Raw genomic sequence first — 22,620 nt, 5'->3', positions numbered from 1 at the left:
GTGGCTTGAAAAACAAAGACATGCTTTGGATAGTTCTCTCCAAGTCTAACCACCAGATTTAACCAGTATGGGTCCCTCTGGCTTACAATGTCATGGATACACCATGACATTGTAAAAGGGGAAATAGATTGCAATTTCATTTCATTGCAGTATCAACAGAGCAGTTTACATTCTGGAAACATGGTCATTTAGGGATGGGTCAGCTCTTATGGATTAGTGGAGGCCACAGGCAGTGATAGTCAGACCCATTAGCATGTGTATACTCTGAGTTACTGAGGACTCCCACTTAGCAAGAGACAACCTCACCATCTGTTTTGCCTATTTTGTTACTTATTGGCCTGACCATCTCCCTGGAGGAGGAATAACATTGTAGTATTACAGCACCTTAGATTTGGAAGAGAACTTCATCTAATGGAACTCATATCTAAGGAGAAATCTACTCTACAATCCAAACATCCAGTTCCCACTTGAGGACCACCAGGGATGGGGAACTCATTACTACTATTTATCTAAAGCCTCCCATTTCACTTAGAAATCTCTTTTATGTTAGGAAACTTTCCTGTACAACAAAGTTAAATTTGCCTCTCTGCAATTTCAGTTCAATCCAGTTAAATATTAATGAAATGCTTACTATATGCTAAGATAAGTGTGATGGAGTAGATAGAGGAACAGTCTTGGAATGAAGGTGGTCTAAGTTCAAAGGCTAACTTTGATGAATTTTGGCTGAACAAATCCTTTAACTCATAGAGGGAGGGAGTTTCTATCCTGGGAGTTCCAATCTGAAGTTTGCCTCTAATCTTTTTCCTACCACCCTGTCCCTTCTCACACCACAAAACATTGAATGTTATCTGGAACAAAGAAGGGCAAGTTTAATCCCTCTTCCTCATGGCAGCTTGTCAAACACTTGTGGCAGAAGTTATTTTGACCCTCTAAGTCCATGTTGGTGAACCTATGGTACTCGTGACAGAGGGGGCTGCTACCTTCCCCTTCTCCATGCCTGAAGACATTTCTCCCATGACCTGCCCCTCTTCCCAGAAGCCCAAGGGGAATGCTTCCTTCCTCCCTTATCTGGGGTAAGGCAGGGGGCTCACATGCGTCTTGAGGGTTGCAGTTTGGGCAGTCAGTCTCTAACAGGTTCACTGTCACTGCTTTAAGTCTTTTCTTTTCCAGGCTAAACAACCCCAGGTTTTTTTTAACAGATTGTTTTATTTCATGATCTTAAGATCCTTCACCATCTTGGTCACCATTTCCTGGATGTCCTTCAGCTTGGTTTCCTAGTCTGGGAAGAAAAGAGTTAAGGAGATTTTTTTTCTGGTGGATCCATCGGTTAGACAACACTAAGGCTTTGTTGTTGATAGACTCCTGGGAACTGAGACATGGAAATAGAGGGATGAGCCCAGTTGTCTTAGGTCTCATGTAGTCTCTCCATGGCAATTCTCTAAGAATATAAATTGCTGAGAAGGTGCCTAGCTGTATTGATGAGGGCAGTTTCCTGATTTGGGAATTTTCTATATCAATGAAATCACAGTTCCTGTCTTTACACTTATCTATTTTACAAACCATGTGAATCTGGACAAGTTATTTAAGTGATGCCTCAGTTTCTTTATCTGTAAAATGGGGATAATAATAGCATCTACCTTACAGAGCTGTTGTGAGGATCAAGTGAGATAATATATGTAAAACAATTCATAAACTTTGAAGTGCTATGTAAATGATAGCTACAATTATCCTCTTCCTCCTCTTCCTCCTCCTCATTAATTATTATTATGGAACTTGCCCAGAGTTTCATAGCTAGTAAAACTGTCTGAAGTGGGAATTGAACTATGGCCTTCTATACTCCAGCACTCTCTCCATTGGGTCACTTGTTACCCATATTCCCACAGGGGGAATGGAATGAACACAGCATTTTGGGGGACTCGAAGGAAACTGGCCTGGCTGAAAGAAGGATGTGTGAAAAACACTGAATGAGTAGTCTGGAATCAGATTCTGGAGGGCTCGCAGAGCATGGCATCTCAAAGTTTAGGAAGTTCTGCATGATGGCTTTGCCCCCAGGCTCCCATGATGATCTCTTGAGTTCAACTGGAGGTATCTCCAGAGTCCTGGACCCAAAGCTGACAGCTCCTCAGGGCCTTGAGCTGCAACCACCCCATCCTTGGGAAAGGAACCAGCAGATGGTGTTTTTATAGCCCTCATGATCCATTGTCCTATAAATAGATATAATGAAGTGCATCACAAACTCACTGTAAGAATCGCAAATCATCTTTGCCTGCAAGCCTTAGTGATTAGCCACTGATTCAGAACCATCCCTTTCCTTCAGAGAGGAGGATACTCAGAAGAGGCTTCCTCCAGCTTTTGGTCACCCAGGCTTTGGGATTTAGGATGGGGATTTCCTGGCTAGGGTGGGACCTGACAGGCCATGAAAGGGAGAGTCCATGTAATAAACTGGAATATGTCCATCCAGTGCAGGTTCATAAAGGATGGTGCTTAGCCCAGTACCTGCCTGGCACAGATTAAACTCTTTTTTTTGCATTTTTTATTGTCATGTAAAACACATTTCCATATTGGTCATTGTTGTAAGAGCAAACTCATCCATTACCAAGACTCTGAAATAAAACCATAAATATACCGATGTGAAATATGACAGTTCTTTCTCTGGAAGTGGATAGCATTCCCCACCATAAGTCTTTCAGGAATGTCCCAGATCATTGCATTGCTGAGAGTAGCCCAGTTTTCACAGATAATCATTGTCCAATATTGCTGTTATAATGCTCTCCCAGTTCTGCTTATTTTGATCTGCATCAGTCCCTGCAGATCTTTCCAGCTTTTTCTAAACTTATCTTGCTTATCATTTCTTATAGTACAATAGGATTCCATCACCAACATATACCACAATTTGTTCAGCCATTCCCCAATTGATGGACATCCCCTCAATTTCCAATGCTTTGGCCCTACAGAAAGAGCTCCTATAAATATTTTTGTATAAGTAGGTCCTTTCCCCCCTTTTTATTCTCTCTTTGGGATACAGACTCAGTAGTGGCATTACTGGATCAAAGGGTATGCACAATTTTATAGCCCTTTGGATATAATTTTAATTTGCCCTCCAGAATGGTTGGATCAGTTTACAACTCCACCAACATGCATTAGTGCTTCAATTTTGCTACATCCCCTTCAACATTTACTACTTTCCTTTACTGCCATATTGGTCAATCTGATGTTTGTGAGGTGGTATGCTGGTGTAATTTTATTTTGCATTTTTCTAATCAAGAATGATTTAGAATATTTTTCATATGATTATTGATGGCTTTGATTTCTTCGATAGAGTAAATTCTTTTTTTAAAAAAATATTTTTTAAACCCTTACCTTCCATCTTGTAGTCAATACCGTGTACTGGTTTCAAGGCAGATGTATGGTGTGAGTGAGGCAATGGGAGTTAAGTGACTTGCCCAGGGTCACACAGCTGAGAAGTGTCTGAGGCCAGATTTGAATCCAGGACCTCCCATCTCTAGGCCTGACTCTCAATCCACTGAGCTATCCAGCTACCCCCAGAGTAAACTCTTTTTTTTTAAAACCTTTACCTTCTATCTGGGAGTCAATACTCCGTATTGGCTCCAAGGCAGAAGAGTGGTAAGGGTAGGCAATGGGGATCAAGTGACTTGCCCAGGGTCACACAGCTGGGAAGTGTCTGAGGCCAGATTTGAACCTAGGACCTCCCGTCTCTAGGCCTGACTCTCAATCCACTGAGCTACCCAGCTGCCCCCCAGAGTAAACTCTTAATAAATGTTTGTTGACTGACTGATGTTCAAGTGGCTTAGAAACATGATTTATGAAGATCAGTTGACAGAATTGGTAATTTTAGCCTGGAGAAAAGAAATCATGACAGATGTTTTCAAGGATTCTAAGACTTATCACATAGTGGAGCAATTCAACTTGGTCCATATGAATCCAGAGGACTGAACAAGGAGCAAGGAGTGAAAAATGCAAGGAGACAAATTTCATTTCGATGTCAAGGGAAACTTCCTAACAACTAGAGCTATCCCAAAACAAAATCGCCTGTTTTGAGAGGTAGTGAGTTCTCCCTCCTTGGAAGTCTTCAAGGAGATCTTTGTCAGACATGCTATACTGGGGATTTCTTTTGGGTATGAGTCAGACTAGATGGCTGTGGCCATCCCTTCTGACTCTTCAAATTCAGGAATTCTGTGAAGCATTTAGCCAGTTGTTACTGAATTCAACATTATGTAAATCTGGCTGCTGTGTTCTACTCTTGCCATGGCTACCTATTCTTCCTTTCAGTGGAATCTTGCCATTTCTAAAGCTTGCCTCCTCCTCCCCTTCCTTCTCTTTCTGTCTTTCACTCTCCCTCCCTCTCTCCTTCCCATACTCTTCTGGGCCTTGTGTTTAATAATAACAATAATGATAGCTTTTGTATAGTTCCTACTATATGCCAGGCACTACACTAGAGCACTTGAAAGCTATTCTCATTTCATCCTCAAAATAACTCCAGAAAGTAGGTGCTATTGTCATTCCCATTTTATAGTTGAGGAAACTGAGGCAAACAGAGGGTAAGTGACTTGGCCATGTGGTTAATAAGAGTCTGAGACCAGATTTGAACTCATGTCTTCCTGCTCCAGGTCCAGGGCTTTCTTTACTGAATCACCATCTACCTCATGCCCCTACCTCTTTGTATTCTTTCCCTGCATGTCTGGATCTCTGACCACTGCTTCTGATTCACCTGATTTGCAATCAGTGGATTTGTGTTCAAATTTGCCATTTACTAGTTCTGTGAGAACAAGAGAGTCACTTAATCTTTCTGGGTCTCTGTTTCCTTATCTGTAAAATGAAAGGTTGGACTAGATGATTTAAAAAATCTCAATTTTGTTGAATCCCTGTAAGGGCAGGTAGGAGAGTCAGACCTGGAGATGGGAGGTCCTGGGTGTTCAGATCTGACCTTAGACACTTCCAAGCTGTGTGACCTTGGGCAAGACATTTAATACCAGTTGCCTAGCCCTTATTGCTCTTCTGCCTTGAAACCAATATTTAGTATTGATTCCAAGGAAGAAGATAAAGGTTTTTTTTTAAATCAGTTTAATTTCTGAACTCATGAACAAAACAGTGGGCCACTAGCTCCGGATGCCAGTTGGGCAACATGGAAGCCAAGAAGGCTAATGAGATCCTGAAGGCTTCTTTTAGAGAGGAATAGGATCCAGGACTACAGGGATGCTTTTAGCAGCACACTCTGCTCTGGTCAGGCTTCATCCGGAGTGCTAGGCTCAGTTCTGGATACCATATCATAAGAAGAACATTGACAAACTGGACAGCATCTAGGATGGTGGGGGAATCAAAACATGTGCTGTATGAAGTGCTTAGACGTATAGATAGTTTTCTTATTTGGGAATTCTCTATACTATTGCAATCACAGTTCTGAATCTAGCCCAAAGAAGAGACTTGGGAAGGGACATAATTCCTGTCTCTATGTATTTTAAGGGTTAGAAATTGGCACAAATTCACCTGGCTTATTTTGACTTGGCTCCAAAAGGCAGCACCAGAAGCAATGGACAAGAAGCTTGAGAAGCAGATCTAGACTGGAGGGGTTTCCTACCATTTTCAACTGTCCCAATGTGAAATGGGGTGTCCTGAGAGGCAGTGGGTTTTCTTTTCCTGGAGGTTTCCAGAAAGAAGAGGTTGAGTGATCACTACTTGTTGAGGTGGTTCTGGGTCAGAGATTCATGTGCAGCTCTAGCTTAGACTCAATGGTCTCTGGGGCCCTTTTCCAAATTTGAGGTTCTGTGATTCTGTGCAATCAACACTCATGATTAAGTATCTTCTGGGCATGAGGCACTTGGTCTCCCTTGACTGCTCTTTGGCTCTCTTCCCATCATCACCAACCGGACAGAAACCCTGGATCTTTGACTCGACTTCCATCTTGAGTTCGTTTAGTTGTATTTTGCCTGCTTCTTTACCTTTTAAAAATGGGATAGGATCTATTTTCTGTCAGGGGAAACAAGGATAGAATTACTGGCTAGAACAAGGATAGAATTGTACCTCAGGGATCTGAGATGGGGGTGGGCAGGGGATTGAATCGAATTACCTGGGGAACCTAATTTCCCTAATGAAGAGACAGAAAATCCCAGAGCAATAAATTCAGGGCAAACTTCAAGGGAAGGTGGAGGATGAGGAAGCCCCAGTGCACTCAGCTGAAAAGGACATGTATAACCACTGTTCTAGATGCCCAAACAGTGTCTACATTTCCATTTTAGTTTGGTTCTTGGACCCCAGATTAGGAAAAGCAGGGCCAGGGGGACCTTTTTGGCTCCTTCTTTCCTTTCCCCCCAGCACTGGGAAAAGTAAAACAAGAGATTCCAGTGTTGGACAGTGGTGAAAAAGAACTAACTCTGAAAGGGTCAATCTATCAAAAGAGTAAGTGATTAATAAGGATTCCCAGCTTAACGAGATGGTGTTTCATAGCAAGTCCCTCCGCTGCTGGTGGCAGGCAATTTACTATAATGGAGAACCATAAAGGTCGTGGTGCACTGAGGGTTTCTTGTTCAGAAGGTTTATGGTGGTGAGATTGAGAGCAGAAATAGTGAGGACTTGATGAAGGAAGGTGGGGCTGGAGTTATGAACTGCAGTTAAATCCTTGGGGTTCAAGGGCAAAAGAAAAGGAATTGATACACATGCAAATTAATCTGTTGGTGTTCTGAACCCTTTACTCACTGCCATTCAGGGACTTGGAATGTCTCCCACGTATTTTTGCCCTCTGGCTTTTGAAATCTTAACCATCCTTCAAATTCACCTCAAATATCATCTTCTCTGGGAAGCCTTCCTTGATTGCCATAATTGGTAACAAAACTCTTCCCTTGAAATTCACACATCATTTTGTTTATTCTTCTTTAATAGACTTATTATGAAATATTAATGATAACTGAAATATCAGACTTGAAGGTTTGCAAAGTACTTTAGACGAATGATCACCCTTGAGCTTTATAACCTTAAGAGGAAGGTGCTATGGATATTATTACTTTACAGATGAGAAAACTGAGGCATTAAGTGACCTCATGATCATCCAAGTAGTGTCAGAGGTGGGATTTGAAATCAGGTCTTTTTGATTCCAAGTTCTACATTCTTTTCCCTTCAGCCTCTCTGCCTTAATGCCTATCTTAATAATGATGCATATTGAATTTCAAGTTCCTTGAGGGCAGAGAATATGCTTCATCTCAACTTTTTTTTATAAGGTATGCAGTCCATTTCTGTTACCTTTTCCTTATTAACTACTCCACAGGAAATGAGAATTGGAGGTCTCAGCCCTTGTGATCTCAGATGGATAGTGGTTGGCCAGCCACTGTGAGAGACATTGTGTAGCATCTCAGAGGTCCTTAAAGGAAAAGTACATCTTCCATTTTTATTGTCTGCTGTGCTTAGCATGATTTCTCCTGCTTACGGTGGTCATGAATAAGGATTTGTTTAAAGGTAATTGAATCATAGATTTTAAGCAGGAAGAACCCATCTAGTTCAATCCTCTTGTTTTATGAGTGAGGAAGCTTCAGGGATGTTGAATGTCCTATCTAAGGACACATGGATACTAATGAGCCAGCCAGTATTTGAACCTGGGTTCCCTCCCTCCAGTTAGAGCCAAATGCTTTCCCATCTTCACCAAACTCTCTAAAACACAGTTCTCTGATGTGGGTTGTACAAGTACTATTTCCCCCCATTTTACAGATGAGGAAACAAGACTTTGAAAGGTAAATGACTTATTTAGGGTCATAGAACTAGTAAGTATCTAGAGCAAGATTCGAATGCAGATTTCTATTCTAATTCTAACATTCTTCAGATTTCACCACATGGTCTCATTAAATTGTTGAAATAAAATGATCTAAAGGAATATACCAAACTTCCTGAAACTGCCTTCTCTGTAGAGTCACTGAGGAGTGGAATTAGGGAAAGTAGGAGGCTCATTCACATTGCCCTCGGTGGCAAGAGAATGTAAGGAAGCTAGCCTTAAGCCTTCCACAAGGAAACCATATTCCTAAAAAGTTTCTAGATGCTTCTTCTGGCTGGAGTGGGGGTGGGTGACTGGAATGCCTATTCTCAAGACTTTAGAGATTTCCCTCCCCTAAAGCCTATATATAGGTGAGGCACCAGCATTATCATCAAAAGAAGGCTCCATTTGGAATCAGAAGATGGGTTCAAATTCCTGCTCTTCCACCTATTATATGATCTTGGGTAAGTAATTTAATATATGGGCTTCAGTTTATAAAATGAGAATCTGCCTTATCTACCTTACAGGACTTTTGGGAGGATTAGATAAGCTAATGGACAGAAAGCACTTTTTAGACTATAAAATGATTTATAACACTATATTACTGTGAGATATTATTATGTAAAGCACTTTAAAAGTCTTTATGTACTACAGAAATGGGTTACTATTATTATTATTATTGTAGTCATTATAGCAGTTTTCAGCTTCCCTTTTCTCTTATCACACCTGGTTCTTCTTGGATTAGAAAGACATTTATTTCCAAAGAAAGAAAAGTTTTAGGAGGAAAAATAGGGAAAGGGGCATCAGATCTGGGATGTCTTCAATGTGGGAACTGTAGGGTGGAGCAACCCCTTTTACTGGTGGAGTCTGGCAACTCCTTCACTTCATTAAATCTAAAATTGCTCCTTAGGAGCACGGAGAGGCTGAGTGATTTACTGGTGGTCACACTGCTAGAATGGGGTGCTACATATTCTTGACCCCAAGTCCAGTTTCCAAATCACTATGACATGTTGCCAACCTATTGGAAAACACATTTAGAAATAACACACAAGGCTAAAAAGCAATATAGAAGAAAAGGGCTTTAGATGGACAGTGGTCACATAATTGATCAATACTATTTTACTAAAAAGTTCCTAGTCTATTTCTTTTGTTCCTCTTCCCCATCATGATTCCCTTGATCCTCAGCTCTGCACTCAGGCATCCCACTCCATTCTTTCCAAACAAAAAGACCAGGCCTTATTTTATTTTTAAAATAACTTTTATTTATGTCCTTTGTTTTTTATACCATTGTCTTCTGGATATAATCTCCCCTTCCCCACATACCTCTCCAATTAAACGCTTTCTTGTTACAAAGAAAAATAGTTAAATAAAAACAATGAATAAACTTAGCAGTCTGTTATTAAGAGTCCTTTACAGTTCTGCCAAGAGCAAGGATACAAAGCTTTATTTTAAAAACTATCTGGGGCATCTAGGTGGCTTAGTAAATAAAGAGCCAGACTTGGAGATAGGAAGTCCTGAGTTCAAATTTTACCTCAAACATTTCCTAGCTATGTGACCCTGGGTAGGTCACTTAACCCTGATTCTGCCTTAGAATGGATACTTAATAAATACTTAGTATTTGTCCTAAGACAGAAGGTAAGAGTTTTAAAAAAAGCTGCCAAACTGGTAGGCTTCTCCTTCCAAGAAAATGATAGCTAACCTCTTCAATCCCCTAAAACTTTCAGACTTAGAAGCATCACTAGATTAGTTGGTTGCCAGTCATTCTTTTTTTTTTTTTAAACCCTTAACTTCGGTGTATTGTCTCATAGGTGGAAGAGTGGTAAGGGTGGGCAATGGGGGTCAAGTGACTTGCCCAGGGTCACACGGCTGGGAAGTGGCCGAGGCTGGATTTGAACCTAGGACCTCCCGTCTCTAGGCCTGACTCTCAATCCACTGAGCTACCCAGCTGCCCCCTGCCAGTCATTCTTATCTTCACTTCATCAGGGATGTTCAAGTTCAGAAAAAAGTCCCAGACTAGAGCAGCCAATCCATTATGGCAGATCCACTTTCCTGGACTTCTGAACAGAAGAAGTCTTTGAATCCATATAATGAGTCAGATATTCAGGATATGAAGAGATGCTTTGGGGAGTGTTAGCTCTTTCCTTGGATTTTAGACTCAGTCTAGGAAATCTGGAAGATATAGACTCAGAGTTTCCCAATATGAGACTATAAATCTTCATTTTTAAGCTCAAAAGAATATAAAAATAGTATTTAAAAAAGAGAAAAAAAGAGATTTTTGAATTATCAACCATCATCCCAAAGATGACCACAAATTTTTAGGATTAGTTGCAGTCTTGAATGTTAGAACTTGTCTGTTGGAGTCCTTTGTCCCATAAGTCCCACCTTAGTTTCTTGCTCTAAGCTGGTGTGTGGTACTAGAGGCTCAAGATGCTTCCCCTCTTACTCCCTCTCTAGCTTCCTGCCATTTCTTATGGTTTCCTAAGTTCCATGGAATGATCATCCAATCCCCTAGGTCAAAGCAAGGATAAGGTTCCATGGTTCTTCAATTTTTTTAGCACTATCATGGAATATCATTGCAGTGTAGAGAGATAGATGGAGCATTTTAAATATGTTTACTACATCCCAGAAATAAACATACAAATACAAAATTCACTGCCTTCAAGGAGCTTATGTTCTAATGGTTGGGGGTTGGGTAGACAACATAAATGGAAATCAGGAGATGGAAAGAATACCCATACAGGGGCAGAGATGGAATCACCAATAAGGAGAGAAAGGCCTTAGGGCATGGATATATCCATGGTGGGACAGTGGAAAGGATGAGAAGTTTGAAGAGTGAGTATAGTATACATGAGTAGAGGTCTGGGTTCAAATATTGACTGTTGCTTACTACTTGTGACTTTGGGAAACTCAATTCAATCTCCTGTGCCTTCAGTTTTCTCATTTGTAAAATGATGAGTTTGAACCATAGGGCTTCCAGTTTTTAATCAATGATACTATGATGACCTGTGCAAGAAGAAAATAAAAATCCAAGAGCCAGATTTCTATGGCTAGGGGCCATTGGTCTTCTCTTGATGGTCCTTTTTTTTCTGTCCCATCTCCACCACAGACTAGTGTCACCCATGGCTATACTAGCTTTCTTGTAATTTCATGACTTTCTCTGTCACTCAAAAGAGAGAAGGAAAAAAGATCCAAGAACTAGCAATGGAGATCCCATTAGGGAAGGCATTATATGGTCTGAGAGTTAGAGGTGGAAGGGATTTCTAACTTAATGTTCTCATGTTATAGAAAAGGAAAATGGCATCTAGAATAATCAAGTGACTTGTCCAAGGCCACATGGCTATGAATTTGCAGAGCCAGGATTTAAACCCAGGTAAGAACATTCCACTTCAAAGAATCACAGAAATCTTTCTCCACAAGTCTCAAATTTCCTTCTCTTTCTTTTCAAGGACCTCAGTCATATTTCTGGTACTGTTTCATATTTTAGGTTACCATCAAAGTGCTTGCTTTGTTTCCTCCACCTGGAAAATGGGGCTAGCAAAGGACATTTTGTTGTTGTTTGGTTGTGTCTAACTCTTTGTGACCTCTTTTGGGATTTTCTCTCCAGCTTATTTTACAGAAGAGGTAACTGAGGCAAATAGGGTTACATGACTTCCCTAGGGCCACCCAGCTAGTAAGTGCTTAAAACCTAAATTGAACTCAGGAAGATGAGCTTCCTGGCTTCAAGCCTGGCCCTCTATCCATTGTGCCACTTAGCTGCCCCTCTAGCAAAGGTCTTCTTCCTTTCAAGTAGAAGGTCTGAGCATGTGATCTATTGAGTGTATTGTTTGCCACACTCAGCTCATGATTAAATCTACTTTAGGGAAAGGGGATGGAAGAAGAGGCTAGTTTTTTAAAGCAAGCTTCTTTTATTGTATAGGAGGGAATTGAATGAAGTGTTCTGAACTCCTCCTTCCAGGAAAGGGCCTCAGAAGTGGAGCACACACAATTGCACAATACAACGATCACGGTAATAAACCTTGATGAAGGACTCACCAGAAGCAGAAGCACCAGAGACGGGCAGGGGAGGGGTTGGTGGAGATACGGAACACACAGTCCCAACAGTTAAGTTGAGGAGACAAAACATTCATGGAGAAAATGGCAAGGAGGCCATTTCAAAGCAGCAAGAGTCAAGCCACTTAGGGACTCAAGAGCAGACAACAGTGCTAGGAATATGAGTGTAAATCCTGGGTAGGAAGCAGGGGACTGAGGGCCACATTGCCCCAATTTTGACACACAAGAACAGGTCGATTCACTCAAAGGTCATTGCCCTAATTTTTTTTTTTTTGCTTAAAGAATAATTGACCAGTCCTACTTCTGGGTCCCCTTCTTTTAGCAACAGAATCAGAAGTAATCTCAGCTATGAGGTGGTCTAGTACCTTAGATGCTCAAGAAAAGAGTCACAGCAAGACTGTATGTGTTTATTTATATAGAAAAAAACTACTTGTGTTTATACAAACATGAAGACTCATTACTGGGGCAGTTAAGAGGGACAGTGGAGAGAGTGCCAGGCCTGGAGTTGGGAGGACTGGGTTCAAATCTGACCTTAGGCACTTCCTAGCTATATGACTCTGAGCAAGTCACTAAATCCCAACTGCCTAGCCAGGGTTCTGTCTTAGAACTGATACTAAGGCAGAAGGTGAGGGTTTTTAAAAAAGTCATTGCTTACAATTTTGGGTAGTTTTGATTGATTTTAGGGGAAAATTATGTGTATAGATGCACATATACACACATACCAAATGTACAGCACATCTATATCACACATACATGTGTATATGTATATTTATCTGTTCATTTGTATATATCTCAATATATATTATATTCATATATTATAGTCATTGATATAGACATACATACACACAGATATACCAATAATAATCCCTACTAGGCCACTTTTGGTAGCATTGTTTTACAACTATTTGTTCAATTCTTCCTTTCCTCCTTTTTTTTAACCCTTACTGTCTGTCTTAGAATCAATATTGGGTATTGGTTCTAAGACAGAAGAGCAGCAAGAGCTAGGCAAAGGGGGTTAAGTGACTTGTCCAGGGTCACCCAGCTAGGAAGTGTCAGGCCACATTTGAACCCAGGACCTATTATCTTTGAGCCTGGCTTTCAATCCACTGAGCCACCCAGCTGCCCTTTTTTCTCCTTTTTTTTTTGATGGAATGGAGGTATAAGACATCAGACCTAGAATTTCATTGGTAAATTCCCTTTAGCAATGTAGAACCTCACCTGCTTTGCAGCATAGACAGTTAGGAGATTGCTTTGGAACACTGAGAAGGTTAAAGAACTTGCCCATGGTCACAGAGTCAATTTGTACCTGGCAGGATTTGAACCTAGGTCTTCCTGAAGCCAGTCTCTCATCTTCTCTGCCACATTTAGTTCAGAGTAGCTTTGCAAATGGTATGTGAATTCTGAAAACAAAATGGCAGAATGGTGGGGAGCATAGAACTTGGAATCAAATCCTTCCTTAAACACTTGTGAGCTACATGACCTTGGACTAGTTACTTAAATGCTCAGTGGCTCAGTTTCTTTATCCACAAAATGGAATTAATATATTATCTACCTTATGAGGAAGTTGTATGGAAAGTGCTTTGCAAACCTTAAAATGGTATACAAATTTCAGTTATTGTTATATGTTTACCCTTTCTTCTCTCCCCCAAACCCTTACCTTCAGTCTTAAATCAATTCTAAGTATTGGTTCCAAGAAAGAAGAGAGGCAAGGGCTAGGAGATGGGGGTTTAGTGACTTGCCCAAGGTCACACAGCTAGAAAGTATCTGAGGCTAGATTTGAACCTAGGACTTCCAGTCTCCAGGTCTGACTATTTATTCACTGAGCCATCTAGCTGCCCCCTACTCAGTTTATTTGTAAAATGGAACTAATGTTATCTACCTCAAAGGGAAGTTGTATGGAAAGTGTTTTGCAAATCCTAAAGTGGTATACAAAATGAGTTATTGTTATACATTTATTCTTTTCTCCTTTTAAACAAACTCTGGAGAAGGCACAATTGGTCTCCAGACCAATTGTGTGTCAGTAGAGAGAAGCAAAAAAAGGGCTTTAGAATCAAGGTGTCTGGTCCAAATGTGGTAGCAGCTCAGGGTATAGGGCTATTAATCAGAGTGTGATGGGATATTGAGCTGGAGTTGCCTGAGAATATTGAGCTTGGGGTTGCAGGAATGTATAGATTATGCATTTTTTGGGTTGAATAAATAAATGCATGAATGAATGAATGAATGAATTAGAGGGAGGAAATCAGTGACCAGGGGAGTGATTGATACTTTAATGCTGGTCAGGAGAGTGACCTTTCTCCCTTAGCACCTTGAGACCCCAACAAAGGAGTTGAGCCTCTGTGCTCCCCACAGCATAGGTTGGTCAGTGACAATCTCCTTGATATCTTAATACAATACAGAAGTGTTTTGGAGAACTGTCTTTACTTTCTAGTCAGGACTTGGGAGTCCTAGCTTTTTAAATAATTCTGCCACAAACTTGCTAGGTAACTGTAGAGAGTCACTTTTCATTTTTGACTCTTAGTTTCCTCAATTAGTCAACGAGAACAAGAGATAATTCTTGCACTACGTAACCCACAAGACTGTTATGAAGAAAGGCATCTATGTGCTTACACATGTATATATTGCTTATATGTATACATATATGTATGTACATGTACTGCATGTATGTGTGCATGCCTTCACAACCTATTCTTCATATAAATACATACACGTGTGGTGTGTGTGAATAAATATACATTTAAAACTATAAACACACACTGATGTTATTTCCCTTACACCAAAGACTTTTGTTACATTCTATAGACATATATGTAGATTTACATATATAAAATATATACATACATCTGTATCTATGTATACTCTCTACCATTATTTCTTTTATGCCAGGAGTCTAAATATGAAAGGGAAAGCTATGTTCCTCAGCTCATTGGGTGAACTGATGAAAGAGCTGGGAACAGAACCCTGGAAGCTGGCCCTACAGCCCTTTTTCTAAGATCACATACCTGTATTATTAAGTACCAAGGACAGCTGCTTTTAAAAAGTCTTTGAAGCTATAGCCCGTAATGTCTCCTTGAAGTTGTGGGATGGTCTATGACTTTACAGCTGTCTCTCTGACTAGCTGCTCTCCCCTAACCTCGTCTCAAGATTGTCAATTCCCACTGCATTTATGGCTTCCCAGGATTTTGGGTAGAAAATTTATAGAGATCATTACAGGAAAGCTGAAATGTAAAAGGAGATTAAGATGGCTAGCGAGAAAGTTCCTTAATTTCTTCTAAGTCTTTCAATACAATTGGAAGTCATGTGGAACCTTTTGGAACAGAAGGGGGAACAGTGGAGGGAGATAAATGTCATTCCCATGTGCTATGGGTTTTGGGGGGTGAGGGATAAAGTCCTTTTCACTGGGAGTCTTGTGGACCATACCTGCAATGTGAGGCAATGTGGCTGACCTTCAATTCAAGGGAAAACTGGGTTCAAGTCCTCCCCATACCTCATACTAGTAAGTTTCTTGGTGCCCTAAGCAAATCTTTAATAACATGTTATAGACATGTTGCTAATCTGTATCAGTGAGAGCAGTTTCCACATCAGAAGTACCCTGCACGTATGAAATCACAAGTCTGGACAAATATCCCCCTATATGAGTTGATAGTGACAAAGTGATTAAGAGAAGCATATTGCTCAGAGCAAGAAAAGTGAGTCCTGCTGTATACAGTCTTCCTTGACCAGATGCCATCTGGAGTATGGTGACTACTTCTAGACACCCCATTTCAGGAAGAACCTTCACAAACGGAAGCATTTCTAGAGAAGATTGACCAGAAGGGGGAGAGGATTAGAAACCATGCCATAGAAGGATCTCTTGAAGGAGCTAGGAATTTTCATATTGGAAAAGGGAAGTCTAAGCAGCCTGATAGCTCTCTTCAGTTGCTTGAATGGCTGTGAGATGGAAGAGGGATTCGACACATTTTGTTTGGTACCAGAAGACAGAACTAAGAACCATGGGTATGAATTATAAAGGGAGGTAGATTTTAGTTCAGATAGGAGAGACATTTTATAATGATCAAAACTCTTCAAGTGGAATTGCTCGCCTTATAAAGTAGTGAGTTGCTCATCACTTAAGGTGATGAAGTGAGAGAAATGACCAGTCATTGGAATGATGCAGAGGAACCTCTTGCTTAGATAGGGATTGGTCTCAGATGACCTCTGAAGTTTAGTCCAGTTTAGAGACTATGATTCTATGATATGTAGCCCTGACCCTGGGCATCCTGGCAACATAATTCCATTAAGAATATATTTTATTAGAAAAGGGAATCCTCCTTAGGTTTATGGCTAATTTGTCTCAAATATCTCAAATACTGAAGATCATCTGACTGATAATCTTTTTTGGTGCTGGTAGCTTCTCTTCAGGAAAAGAAGAATGGAATGCTCAAATTCAGCAATACCAAGTTCTAAAACTCAACAAGTAGATAGTTATCCTGAAAACTGGACTCCTTTCAGTGCAGAAGGCTGCGTATGGGTGATCTATGCTCAGTAGTCCCCAGCAGGACTGATTCTTCCCCAAACCATTTGTGGAATAATGGAACTCCTGATTTGGAGTCAGAATGATAACTGAATTTGACTCTCACCACTAAATCTGACTAGTTCTGTGACTATAAGTACTACACTCAAACTATGAATCTTTTTTTCCTCATCTGTAAAATGGATATTAACATATTGGTAGTATCTTCTTGCCAAGGTTATTGTGAAGATTAAATGAGATGAAGCATGAAAGTATTTTGTGAACCTTAAAGTACTAGGCAAATGTTATTGTAGCTTATTATTTGGGTACTTGGTCTCATTTTTCTGTACCTTTTTACCTTTTTCCTTCTTGTCTCCCTTTCTAGTACTAATTCTGAGGTGCCAAAGACCTTCCTCTATTAAAATTTATCTCAGGATAGAATATGATGACATGGCTCTTTCCTTTCAGTACAGGTGTGGTGAACAATAGGTCTAGAATGAGGAATACATCTGTAGACCTGGCCAAGGCATTTATTTGTTTTGCTTGATTGTACTTATTAAAATAGAATGTTCTTTTATTAGGGGTGTATGTGGAGGTGCCAAAAATGAATAATATAAAAAGAAACACTAATAATGCATTTAAAAAATTAAACAAGAAAAGAATCTGATTAATCTATTCATGCTAAAGCAGAAATGATGGACAAATCTTAATATATGATGTTTGTCCAGGGTAATTTTTTTTATAGGCATCAAAGAAATGAAATGCTTTGGAGATGCTTAGATATTGACAAGCAAGTAGAATGTGTGTGTGTGTGTGTGTGTGTGTGGTAAATGCTGGGTTGACCTCCTGAAATTTTACCCCTTTGGGAACCACCTATGCTACTGCAGTATGAGGACACATGTCCTCCAGTGTCCTTGTGAGTGGTTAATCCTGGGAAGTGAGCTCACTGGTGCATTCAAGGCACCATTCCTGTAAGATAATAATGAATCCTTAGTAAACCTGAAAGGAAAAGTAAACTTGAATGACTACCCCTAACTATGCAACTATTAGAGGGTTGTGGGGAGAAGAGTCAAGGGAATTACAGAAATTAGCTTCTAGGTATAGTGGGAAGAGTGTCAAGAACATTCTGGTATTGTCTACTAGGGATGGGTGCAAAGGACAGCACAGTTCAAACCCTTAAAATGGAGGAGTCTTTGCTTTCAGAAGGAGCTCTGCCAAGAAATCATCATCCCTCTTAAAGCAAGTCTTTATTTGTTTCTCCTTTGGCCTACCCCTAGTGGAGCAGGACTTACCTCACTTGGGGATATAGTGGAAAGAATTGTATATTTGTTATATGAAGCCCTGGTTCTACATCTCCAACACTTTTTAGTTGTGTGATCTTAGTCAAGTTTATTCATCTCAGCTCCCCTCATCTGTAATAAGAGATAATAATAATTGGGTAAAGGTGGGGTTAAAATTTTCCTCCAACCCTCCAACATGGCCTAAATAAGTTTCTTAACAACTTGATGGCTTTATAGGGCTGTGGCCATTAGGCAAAAGCAATTAAAATCACCCAGGAAGCATATAGTTGTTTACTTGGCTGAGAGAAACTGCAATATCCTCTGGAATTATGTTAAAAGGCGAGATATCCAGAATTTTAAGAACAGAAGGAAGTCAAGGCTCAGAAGAGTTGTGGAGTTCTGGGAGGAAGGAAGGTATTTAAGCCATGGGGCTCAGAGAAGGGAGCTCATTGTGGATTCAAAAGAGGTAAACCAGGCAATAAAGAACTAATCTTTGGAGAGGAACAGACTCTGGGAAGTCAGCTGAGTAAACTACCTAGAAGAGACATTGAACCCAGGAAAGAGCTGTGCTAGGAAAGAAAGGACATCAGAATCCTCTAGTAGCAGGATTCCTTGGTCATGTGTGGTCTCTACATGTGTGTTCTGTTCCCACACTTTCCACAGACACTCTTTATACCTGGGTTTATGGAGGAACATTCTAGTACTATATCTTGAATCATGCTTTTGGGGAGGGGGAGAGAGGAACAAATATTTCGTAAGCACCTGCTATGTGCCAGGCACTGTGCTAAGTGCTTTACAAATATCTCATTTGATCCTCACAACAGCTCTTTATGTGTACTATTTTTATACCCATTTTACTGTTTAGGAAACTGAGGTAAGTGGAGGTTAAGTGACTTGCCCAGAATCCATTTGTTCACTGATAGTAAGTATCTGGGACTGTATTTGAACTCAAGTCTTCCTGACTAAAGTCCCGGTACTCTATCTACTGTACTGTCTTTGCTGAGGGCTAATGTCAACAGGCTGATTTTTAAGGGGAAGCACACTAGTGGGGGCTCATGAACTATGGTTTTAAAAGGTTAGCCTCATATGGATCTGACCTATAAGTACATATACAAATTGGAAAAAGTAGCCCTGAGGAGGTGTTGCACTTGAACACATGCCACAGGATTGTGATAGGGAGAAAATTCTGTAAACCTGAAGCAAATTAGAAATGTGTGGTATTTGTCACTAGGGGAGTCAGCAGAGGACCATCTGCAGGGCAAGTGATGCTGTGATGTCATTATGCTTAATACCTTTCTGTTTCCCTAAAGCCAAAGCAGGGCCATATGCTTCATAGGACTATCCCAGGTTGGCTGTACTCATTATATCCCACTGGAATGCTGTTTGATCAGTATTTACATCATAGCAACAAGAGTTCCACTAAGTTTATTGTGAAAGTATATTGAGTCACTACATTCTGAACAGGTGGATAACCAGAAATTTAGAGACACTAAAGCCTGAACCCTAAATCAAAGGACCTTATGATGTAAGGCAATTTAAAGGATCTAATCCAATGCCTAATTTTATGGATGAGGCTATCAAAGTTTAGAAAAGTTAGTGACTTTCTGAGTCATATAGTAAATGATAGAGCTGGGATTGGAACACAGGTCCTCTAACATCAAATGCATCATGTTTTTTTTCCTATGGTACCACAATGATTCCAGTTTGGTTTATAATAGAAAAATATTTAAGGTGAGTAGAAAAGTGAATCTTTTCATATAACTTAGCCATTTTTTTCATTCAATATATACTAAATCCTATAGTAGGCCAGGGCCTCTCCCCTGCTTTTAAATCCTTACCTTCTGTCTTAGAATCCATAGAGTGGCAAGGGTTTGGGGTTAAGAGGGTTACTCAAAGGTCATATAGCTAGGAAGTGCCCGAGGCCATATTTGAACCCAAGTTCTTCTGAGTCTGGGCCAGGTGCTCTATCCAATGGCTGCCCCCTGGGCCAGATGCTTTTTTGGGCTCCAAGTGCCTACTGTGTTAAGTATAGGGAGTTACAGAAGTGGGTAAGATGTAGCTCCTGCTCTAGAAGAAGTTGAAACATTTTAGGAGTGAGTGAATAGAAGAAGAAATGTGTGCTAAACAATGCAGAATGTATCACATGTGGGAGCTCAGAGGAAGGAGAGCTCACATCAGACTCAGGGTCATCAGGAAAGGTTTCATGGAAGTGGGCTTCAAATGATGGGTAAGGTTTGGACAAAGCAGAGAGAGGAGCAGAGGGAAGGAGTTCCAGGTAGAAGTTATGTACGTACTCTAGAGTTCCTACAATACCTTTTGCAGGTAGACAACATGAAACGTTGATGTCAGTCAAGTTAAATTGCAGAGTGCTGTGTTTGAGGGTGGAGGACTGAGTTCGAACCCCAGCTCTGCTGCCTTACAATCTGGTTGATTTTGGATGAGCCATTTCATTCCTCTGGGCTTCAATTTCCTATCTATAAAAGGAGGGTCTTGGGTTAGATGACCTTTAAGGTTCCTTCAAGCTTTAAATCTATGATCCTTAGGATCATTCCCAGAGCAAGGAAGGGTTCCAAGACCTCAGATACTATATAATTCCCCTCCATCTCTGTCCGGCAGTCAGTGCCCCTCCCCACCCCACCTTGGTATTTCTTCATTATTTTTCCAGGCCCCTCTAAGCAGAGAGCATTGAAGATGTTCAAAAGCTGGTGGTTGCTGGCCAGCATCCTCCTTTCCTAGCATTGGACATCAACATCCCTGATCTCATTCTCTCCCCAACAGGATCCACAACAGCTGCTGTGTGCAGCCCCTATAACCCTTGACCAAACAACGTTTAACTTTGGGCTCAGTGGAAAAATGAGCTGCAGTGACCTTTCTTTTCCAAATTCGAGCTCAGGGGCAGATCGACTTGGAATGAATATAAATGAGGATTAATTTTTACCTGATCAAGTAGGCCAATAATGGACATTTCTATTGATCTTCTCCCAGGAAGCCAATTATGCAGATGAGATGTTCTGATCACGCAAAAGAAATACTGCAGGTAGTGTATTAATCGCCTTCTATCGATCCCCAGAAAGTCCACGTGGGAAGAGTAAGGAATAGTTGAGCTCAGTAATTTATTGCATGAGAGGGTCCCTGTCCCGGGAAGGCAAGGCTCCTCCCGCCTCTTTCCCCTTCTCCCCCTTTCAATGGGCCAAGTCTTTTCCCTTGCCTGGCTCCTAGGCGCCTGTGTTGTAGCTGTCCACTCACTTACCTGGATAATGTCTTCTCGCTTCTTTCTCTTCCTGATATTTTCACTTCCCACTTCCTCCCACCCCAGGCGCAGCAACTTGCCTCTGGCCACATTTGGCCCCGGACTGGTGTGTGTTTGGGTCAGTGAGGGGAAGAGTCAGGAGCTTGCGGAGTGGACCAACTCTTCTGCTTGGCGTAGTACCAGCTTCCCTTCCTCTCCAAGGGATGGAGAGAAAAAGCTGCCCAGTCTGGAGACAGCGGAAGAGAGGAGGGCAGGAAGAGGACTGAGATTCCAACCGGGGTTAAGTTAAGGGGGTAGGAAGTAAGATAGAGGGCGGCGAATCCGAAATCTTCCCCGCTTGAAGAGGGCCAAGGGGGCTCAGAGGCCGGCTCAGGAGCTCCCTCCTGGAGTCCTAAGTCGGACTCCGCACATTACTGGGCGGATATTTCGCTAAATGAATCCATTCTTTGGCCCCTGCGCTGGTTCACAATCGAGGGAACAGTCCCACTCTCAGCTCCTCTCTCTGGCAGGCAGGGGTTTTAATTACGTCTCAGGCTCCTTGAATGAATGTGTTTTCTCCGGCTCCCGGGCATCTTTAAACGCTCCTCACGTCTGGATGCCTGCAATCAGTGATGCGTTTGTTTTAGGGGATGAATTAGGCTTCTGAGCCCGAGCTGCCCGATTTATGAATTAGATTTCATTGAAGGCTAAGGTGGTGGTGTTGGTGAGGAGGGGGGTAGGGATGTCGGAGAGGGAGAGGGAGGGAAGCATTAAAAAAAAAAAAACAGCTTTGACGCCCCCAATGCTTGGGGATCCACTTTGCCTCGGCTTCTGAGCGTGGGAGGCATCAGAGTAGACATAGAAAAGCCAGAGAAGGCTGGGTTGGGTCTCCCTTCCTTCTTTGGGAGCCATCCTGTGCTCTTAGCCAGCCCTTGTCCTTGATTTTGCCCCTGGTCTTTCCCATTTCCTTGCCTCAGGCTCTTGTCCATCTTTTGGACTTGTCTTCCCCGTCTGGTCACTGTTTGCCGGGTTCTATCTCTACTGTCTACAAGCATTTCCTAAGCGCCTGACTAGAGCCCCTTCTATCTCTTGCTGGTCCCTGCTCCAGTTCTTGCCCCAAGTCTCGATTCGTCTGTCCACCCCCGCCTGCCCCGAACCCTCTCTCGGCCCCAGTCCCTACCTGTCCACTCCCCGAACCTCTCTCTCCCAGCCCCTTGTCCCAGGTCTTGCTCTCCGTCTTTAAGCCTATTCTTTCCCCTGTCCCTGCCCCACCCCTTGACTCGATCTCTCCCCAGTCCACTGCCCTTGGTTCTCTCCTGTACAACTGTTTGCTCCTCCCGTCCATGCAGCCCCTTCTCTCATGCCCATTGCCCATACCCACTCCCTGAGGGGCGCTCAGGCCCTGAGCGGGTATGTGAGCTATTTTGGGGTGAGAGTGTCCTCAGCTCCGCTTTGGAGGCAGGGAAGGCTGGGTGGGGGCCGGCGCTCGCCGCCTTCCCACAGCCCTGGCCAAGGTGGGGGTCAAAGGTTCAGCCTTCTCTCTGCTACCCTTTCACTTACTTTCTGCCTCCTTCCGGCGGGTGTCTCTAAACTTCGCCTTGGGTGTCAGTCTTCCTGTGCCCACCCCTCACCTTTCCTCCACCCAGGGCTGCACAAACCCCCGATTCCCCAGGGCGCCCCCGCCGGACGCTTCCCCAGGGCACCCAGTAGCCCCGACCCAGGGAGAGAGCGAGCGCGAGGCTCGGGCCGCTTCTATTGAGTGGCGAGGCTCTGCAATCACGTGGCCTGGGGGGTGGGGGGAGGCTGGCGGGCGGGGAGG

The sequence above is a fragment of the Gracilinanus agilis genome, chromosome 2 (genome assembly GCF_016433145.1).
Source record: "Gracilinanus agilis isolate LMUSP501 chromosome 2, AgileGrace, whole genome shotgun sequence".
Classification (NCBI taxonomy): domain Eukaryota; kingdom Metazoa; phylum Chordata; class Mammalia; order Didelphimorphia; family Didelphidae; genus Gracilinanus; species Gracilinanus agilis.
Note: the sequence above shows the minus strand (reverse complement) of the source record.